At 42.5% G+C, this 7,451-nt stretch overlaps 1 non-coding gene across 1 annotated transcript; it reads right to left on the bottom strand.

Annotated features, from left to right (window-relative positions):
* Window positions 1-6,642: 6,642 nt before the first annotated feature.
* On the bottom strand, window positions 6,643-6,746 carry LOC134374185 (U6 spliceosomal RNA). Its single transcript, XR_010023060.1, has one exon. It is a non-coding gene; the product is annotated as a U6 spliceosomal RNA (small nuclear RNA).
* Window positions 6,747-7,451: the final 705 nt, after the last annotated feature.

The following is a 7,451-nucleotide window of genomic DNA, read 5'->3' as shown; positions in this document are numbered from 1 at the left end:
AGCCGGCGGCGTCCGCGAGAGACTCCGCCACCCTTCCCCTCCCCTCGCCTGTCCTGCGCACTGATTGGCTAGTCTTCTCCCACCTCTCACTGTGATTGGCCCGGCCTGGGACGGCCTCCGGTTGCTGGAGCCTCAAACGCCACGCCCTACAGCCTTAAGGCCTCAGGCTTCTTCCATTGGCTGGCGGAGACCCCGGCAGCGAGAACTGTGCGTGCCCTCTCCTTGTCCCCGCCCCCTCTCGCCACTGCCTCCACTGCGGCCCGCCTCCGAGTTGTGATTGGTGAATCTTCAGCATTCTGGCTCCGACGCTAGCTCTGATTGGGTGTCAAGGCTGCAAAGTTAGCGCGCGAGACAGAGGAGATGTCCCGCGCCTGCGCAGCTCTCGTCCTCCCGACTGAAGTCGATAATTCCCGCCAAATTTCAAAAGCCCACTCTGGACTGTTCAGAGTGACACGCAAAGCGCAAGAGAAGTGGCCATATGAGGGGCTGAGGAGGAAGAGGAAAGAAGAGAGCTCTCAGGGGAAGAGAGGGAGAAGGAGAGGGAGTGCTTTATAAATGCTATTTCATTTACTCCTACCCTATGGCTAAATAGAATCCTCATTTTACACCGTCTTAGGTTAAAAAACTTGCCATAGATTACACGACTGGTACATGGCCCAGTCAGGATTGGAATCTGGGTCTTCTGACTTTAGAAACCCTGCTTTTAACCACCCCTCTAGGTGGAATAGTGTTTGATTATTCATTTGATACTTAGTGAGTGTCTGCTAGGTTTGAGGCACCTTCTAGATGCTGGGAATACAGGAGTGAACAAATTCTTATCTTGTGGAGCTTACATTCTAGTGGGGGTAAGCAAACAATAACCAAATTAAATAAACAATCATCAGTTAGTGATAAATTCTATGCGGAGGATTAAAATATGGTCTTGGAAAAGAGTGAGTTGGGTAGATTGGGTCGGTCAGGGGAACCATCTCTAAAACAGTGACATTTAAGCTGAGACCTGAATAACAAGAAGGAGTCAGTCATGAGGAGTTCTGAGGAGGAGCATCCCAGGCAGAGGGAAAAGCAAGTGCAGAAGCCCTAAAGCAAGAAGAAGCTTGGTGTGTTGAAGCAGCAAAAAAGAAAGCCAAAGTGATTGGAGTGTGGTGAGTAAGGAGAGAGTATACTGGGGATTATACTGGAGTGGGACGAGGTCATGTAGACCTTCAAGACTTTGGTAAGGAGTTTGTATTTTAAGTGTGATGGGAAGGTATATTAGTTAGAATTAGGTCCCATTATAGTGGAAAACCCCAGACTACGTCAGGGACCCGGGCTGCTTCTATCTCGTTGCCACATAGTGCATTACCTGCACTCCCAAATTCACCTCATGATCTAGTCCAGCTTCAGCCATCATGCCTGTTACAGCAGTAGGAAGAGCCTGCTCTTTTATTTATTTTTAAAGTAATATTATGTACTTGTAGATTCTAATATACATTTTAAAAATATGTAACAACATTTTGGGGGAATTAATAAGAAGGTAACACATGGTAGGACAAATGTACATCTCTATTCCTGCCTCCTGGGAACAGCAGGGTTTTTTTTTTTTTTTAATATTCTAAGATGTTGTTGCAGGGTTGGGAGCTGGGGTGTGGGGTTGGCCCTTGGCTCCTGTCTCAGGACCCCGGGTGAGCCTGCTCTTTTAAAAAAAAGAAACTGCACACAACCTCACTGGCTCTCATCTCACTGGCCAGAACTTAGTCACATGACCACACCTAAGTACAAGGAGGGACCTGAAAAATGTATTCTTTTCTTTGGCCTTCCATGTGCTCACCTAAACTTCAGAGGTGTGGAGGATATTGACATTAATGAGATAGAAATAAAACACATGTATTTCACAGGGCCAAAGCCTATAGCATAGAAAGACCAAAGTCCTTAGTTTAGGCTGTAGTGTAGAAGGACCAAAGTCCTGTAGTGTAGAGGACTGAAGTCCTTAGTTTAGCCTGTAGTGTAGAAGGACCAAAGTCCTTAGGTTAACTGTAGTGTAGAAGGACCAAAGTCCTCTAGTTTAGAAGGACCAAAGTCCTTAGTTTAAGCCAAATCCTATAGCTTAGAAGGATCAAAGTCCTGTAGCTTACGGGGCCATGAGCCCAACCCTTTAGGAAAACATGTAGAAATTCTAAGGTTAGAAAAGACCAGAAAACTTTCACAGGACTGAAGCCTTTGATATAGATAAGAGAATTAAAGCACAGCAAAAAGTGATTGCTCTGGGGGCATTTGCCCTTGGTGCAGAAATGATGGGAAAGTGTGTAAGCTAAAATCTTCAAAGATATTCTGCTAGTTAGTGCTTGGGGGACGTTCCACATCACGCCCTAAGCTGTTCCTTTGAGTTTCTTGGGGAGCTAAGTGCTATGGTGATTATCCCATTGTTTCTTTTTGTACGTCACATAGCTTAATTTTATGACTCCTTTTGATGGTAAATTGCTTGAACTATTTTAAGTTTTATCTGCTTTAATGAAGATTGTCACATAAACAGTTTGTTTATGTTTTCACTATGATCGATTAACCACCTGTGTTTCTTCTGTAATTTTCTTGTCTTTACAATAAAAACTGAAGCACAATCTGACTCAGGGTTGTGCCTGGGCTCTCCTCTCTTGAAGGAGTTTTCCCTTGGTGCAGTTCCTTTGGGCTTCTCATTGCTCTGAATTCATGGGCTCTGAGTAATCTTTTGCGTCTCCGTCACTCTGTGAGAGGTGACACAGAGGTTCTATTAAGAGGCAGAAGGAAAGAAGGGATGTTAGGAGAAAACTACAGTCTATGCTACAGAAACTGTTAGAAGAGTTGTAGCAGGGGAAAGATGTGATCTGATTTTCAGTTTTGAAAAAAATCACTCTGTCTACCTGAAGGAGAAATGGTTAATAGGTGGATGAGACTGGAACTAGGGTAATTCAGAAGTGGTTTCAGCAGTCCAGGTGAAAGATAATGGTGAATAAACCAGAATAGTAGAAGTTGGTTGGAGAGAGAGGGATTGATTCAGGGAATATTTTGAAGGTAAAATCCACAGGACTCGTTAATGGATTAGATGTGGGAGGTAAGGGAAAGAGGAACCAATGGCAACCTCTCTAGAGAAGTGCTGTCCCATAGATCTTTCTGTGATGATGGAATGTTTTATATCTGACTGCCTTAATATGGTAGGTATAGCTACGTGTGGCTGTTGAGCACTTGAAATGTGGCTAGCAAAACTGAGAAACTGAAATTTTAATTTTATTTAATTAAATTTTAAATTTAAATGGCTACATATGGTTAGTGGTTACTATATTGGAGAGAGTAGCTCTATATTTTTGTTTTGAGCAACTGGGTGGCTCACGGTGCCGTTTATTGAAAAAGGGGAGACTGAATGAGGAGCAGGTTAGGGGAGGCTGATAGCCAGAAGTCAGTAGTTTTGCTTTGGTCATGCTGATTTGAGGTCCTTGTGAGGCCTCCATGGGATTCATAAATAGGCAGGTAGATGTATAGTCTGGACTTCCAAGTGAGGCCAGAGCTGGAATTGTAGGTTTAGGGGTCATCAGTATATAGTTGTTATTTAGGGTCATGGGACTGGATGAGATTGCTAAGGTATTCCATAGAGACAGAGAACAGAAGAGAGCCCAGGAGTAAGCCCTGGGCACCTCAAAATGTACTTTGTTTCACCTCTCCAGTTACCACAGCCACAAATGCATTTCAACATACCTAAAAGAAGGCAACATGAGGTCACATTCAGTTATGGAGATGGGACATCTCAGTCCACTTTAAACATTCCTTCTGAATTTCAGAGTTCACAATTTCCAAGTGCTACCCATTCCTTCTATAATTTCTTGTTAGCCAAGGGTTATTTCTTACCATCTTGAAACCTTGAACAAATTGGTAAATTTATCTACCACAAATAGTGAGTGAAAAAAATTAGAACATTAATATAGACTGTGATAATTTTCTGTTAGTTTTTTGCCACTGGGTGTGGCAGTGCCAGGGCAACCAAGGGGCTCATCCACCTCCCATCTCTACTCCACCCAGGTCATATCGGAGAGCAACAACCCTGTTACCCTTTCATAATCGGGGGGAGTACAGCCAGCATGAGGACAACCTTTCTTGGCACTAGCTGCCCTAGTGTCAGAGGAGACCTAAATGGGGAGGTGGAATCTTTATTTGGTATCCCAGTGAGAACATGTAGCCCTTGAGCAGCTAAGTCCACAAAGCATAAGTGACTTGGGGGATGGAAAGCAAATATTTTTAGAGAGAAAAGTAATATTGAGAGCTGCCACCCCACCCCTCACGCCCCCCCCACCCCCACCCCGCCTGCCCTTGGTTTCTGGATCTCTGTATTGGCTGAGGGAGAACTGGCAGTGTGTATCAGGCACAGTTCGGATCACATATCACTATCTGCAAGAGAGCATCCCAGCCTCATAGGTGTGGTCTCCCGGATACTGCTAGATCTGTTCTCAGTAGACCATTCCATTGTTCTACAAGGCCAGCTGCTTCTGGTGGATGAGAAATATAATAATGGCCCATGGCTGGCCAACTGTCTTATTTTTTTTTAACTGAGGCAAGTTTCTTGGTTGGAGACAATTTTTTTCTGGGCCATTCTGTGTTACGTGGAGTCAGTAATTCCAGAGGTGGTGAAATAGTCTGAGGTATGATTTGCAGGAGAAGAAAACCGAAATATAGAATAAAAGTTTCTTGCAGAATGTATAAATCCTCTCTGACAGAAGGAACCTGATAGAGTTGACTTGCTACCTGCCAGGTTTCTGACAGATTCCCAAGAAAACCAATGACCTTTTTGGCCCTCAGGATGGTATCTAGCCTCCTACCGAATTCACGTATTGTTTATAATACCTTTTTTCAGTTGATTTTCTTCATTTTTCTAGTAGAGATCATATTATCTTCAAATAATGATAGTTTTAACCTCATTTTGATTTTTTTTTCTATCTCTAATTACTTTCTTTTGTCTAATCAAGTTATTTGAATGTCTAGAACAAGTGAAATAATGATGGATATCTTTTCTCATTCCCTACTTTAATGGGACTGTATCTTTATTTCCCCATAGAGCATGATGCCGACTTTTGGGTTAACATAAATATTATCATATTAAAGAAGCACCCATTTATTCCCATGTTATTTATTAGCTCTACTGGTTTCGTTTTTTGTTTTCTAACTTAATTTCTGATTGTATCTATTAATTTATTTCTTCTGCTTCTCTTAGGTTTATTTTGTTTTTCTTTTTAAAAAATTTCTTGAGTTGGATGCTTACTTATTTTATTGTAATTTTTTCTGTATTTAAGGCCAAAAACGTATGAGCATTATTTTAGCTGTGTCTCATAGATTGTGATATGTTGTGTTTTTAAAATTATTTTCTAAATATTCTGCATTTTGATTTGTATTTTTTTATTGACTAAAGAGTTTTTTTTTTTAAAAAAGAGAGCAATAAAAAATTTTCAGAGAGGGACACTTCCCCTTCTTAGTTTTAATATTAATGTATAGTCGTATTACATAGTGATCAGAGAATGACGTATGCACTAGTTCTATCTTCTGAAATTTAATGAGGCTTTCTTTGTAGCATAATTCAATCAACTTTGGTGAATTTGCTCTGGGTACCTGAATCTAAGGTGTGTTTGATAATATCACATCTAACTTATTAATTATGCTATTAAGGTCATCCAACTCCTCACTTATTTGTGGAGCTTTTCATAATGCGAATTCCCTTTCTACCTTGCTACCCCAGAGAGAGACGGCCTCATGCAATGGCTCACCTGCTGTCACTCAGCCCCTCCTCTTCTGCTTCTCAGAGCTAAGTTAGGTACAGGAAGCTTCTGCTGCCATTGCCTCTACTCAGTTCCCCTGTCTCAAACACCTGAAACGGGCGCCATAGTGGCTTTTGCACTTCATGGAATGCCCCTCGCCCTGAGAAAGTTATTTCGCCTGCTCTTTTTGAGATCTGCAGTAGCTGTGACCTTGCCTTCCTCCTTCCACATGCACCTCTGCTAGAACCCCACCACTTTTGGCAGCCCTTCCACCTGAATTGGGGTTTGAAGTTTTAGCTAGCTCATTGTTTTGCTGAAATTGGGGTTTGTATTTTTGTTTCTTATTCTCTGTATTGCTCTTGAATGGTTCCCAAGAAGGTAAAAGGGAAATGCTGCCTTCGTGCTACCATCTTCAAAACTTTCCATGGGCTTTTAATGTAATAATGCTTAGGCAGTCCGCTTCTGGGTGGTACCAGCATACCACACAGACCATCTGTAAACCTGGCTAAAGTCTTCTTGCCCTTGTCTAAGTAATCATAGGGAAGCCCTCCCATGCAACCAAGGGCTTAAGTTTAGGTTGGGGAGAAATGGGGCACGGGAAGGCACACTTGACAGGGGAGGGTAGAAACTTTTAGACTTTGAACAGCTTGCTCTGGTAGCTTACTTAGACCTTCAGGGTCTAGGTTATACTTAGTAGTAGTCTTATTCTTTTTTTTTTTTTTTGGCAGGGGGCGGGGGATAGAACTCTGGACCTTGGTGTTATCAGCATCACACTCTAACCAACTGAGCTAACTGGTCAGCCCTAGATTCTACTTGATAATGAAAGGCTTCTAGGTTACCCAATTTTGAAGTGAGCAATGCTCAGTTCAGGATTCATGGTAACTTTTTTTTTTTTTTTAATATGGAATGCTTCACAAATTTGCGTGTCATCCTTGCCCAGGGGCCATGCTAATCTCTGTATCATTCCAATTTTAGAATATGTGTTGCCAAAGTGAGCACTCATGGTAACTTTTTATTTCAGACATTTCCACCAAACTTCAGGAGCAAGCTAGGAGATGTTTCCTGAAAGAAGAATAATTATCTGCTGAAATGTGGTCTTGCTTCAAAACCCTGGGGGCCTCCACCGTGATTGTCTCTTGGGTGTGCCAAAGGTTCACCTCTAGCGCCACTGAGTTAGCAAGGGCATAAGGGCATCTTGCCCTGCAGCCTGGACTAGTTTCAAAACTTCCTTTTTCTTCACCTCCCCACTCAAATGGAAATATTTTCAGGCCAATCAGTAAATGAGTCAAAGGACTCCTAAGTAAGTGCTATTCTGTGCATGTTGGCCATGGCATCTTCCATGCCCACAGATTCTTCTAAGGAAATCAACCTACCATAGTCCTACTGAGTGGGCAGCCCAGTGTAGCAGCAAAATTTTGTTCTAAGTGTCCCTGGCCACAGCTGATTGGAAGCAGATGATCCTAACACAGGCAAATCATGGGGTAGCCTGTGGCCTTTGAAGTCATCTGATATAAAGAGACAAGCAAGTGGACTTTAGCTTCTGTCCAAGATGGAATAACAGGGACCACATTCACCCTCTCACTTTAAATGACTAAAAAATGGACAAGATATATAAAACAATTGTTTTCAGACACTTGACAATGGGCAGCACAGGACAGTGATCTCTGAGAAAAGGGGCAAGAATGAGGTCAGCCCTACATTGTC

Source organism: Cynocephalus volans, chromosome 3, assembly GCF_027409185.1.
Source record: "Cynocephalus volans isolate mCynVol1 chromosome 3, mCynVol1.pri, whole genome shotgun sequence".
NCBI classification, from domain to species: Eukaryota; Metazoa; Chordata; class Mammalia; order Dermoptera; family Cynocephalidae; genus Cynocephalus; species Cynocephalus volans.
Note: the sequence above shows the minus strand (reverse complement) of the source record. Positions and strands in the feature narration are given on the sequence as shown.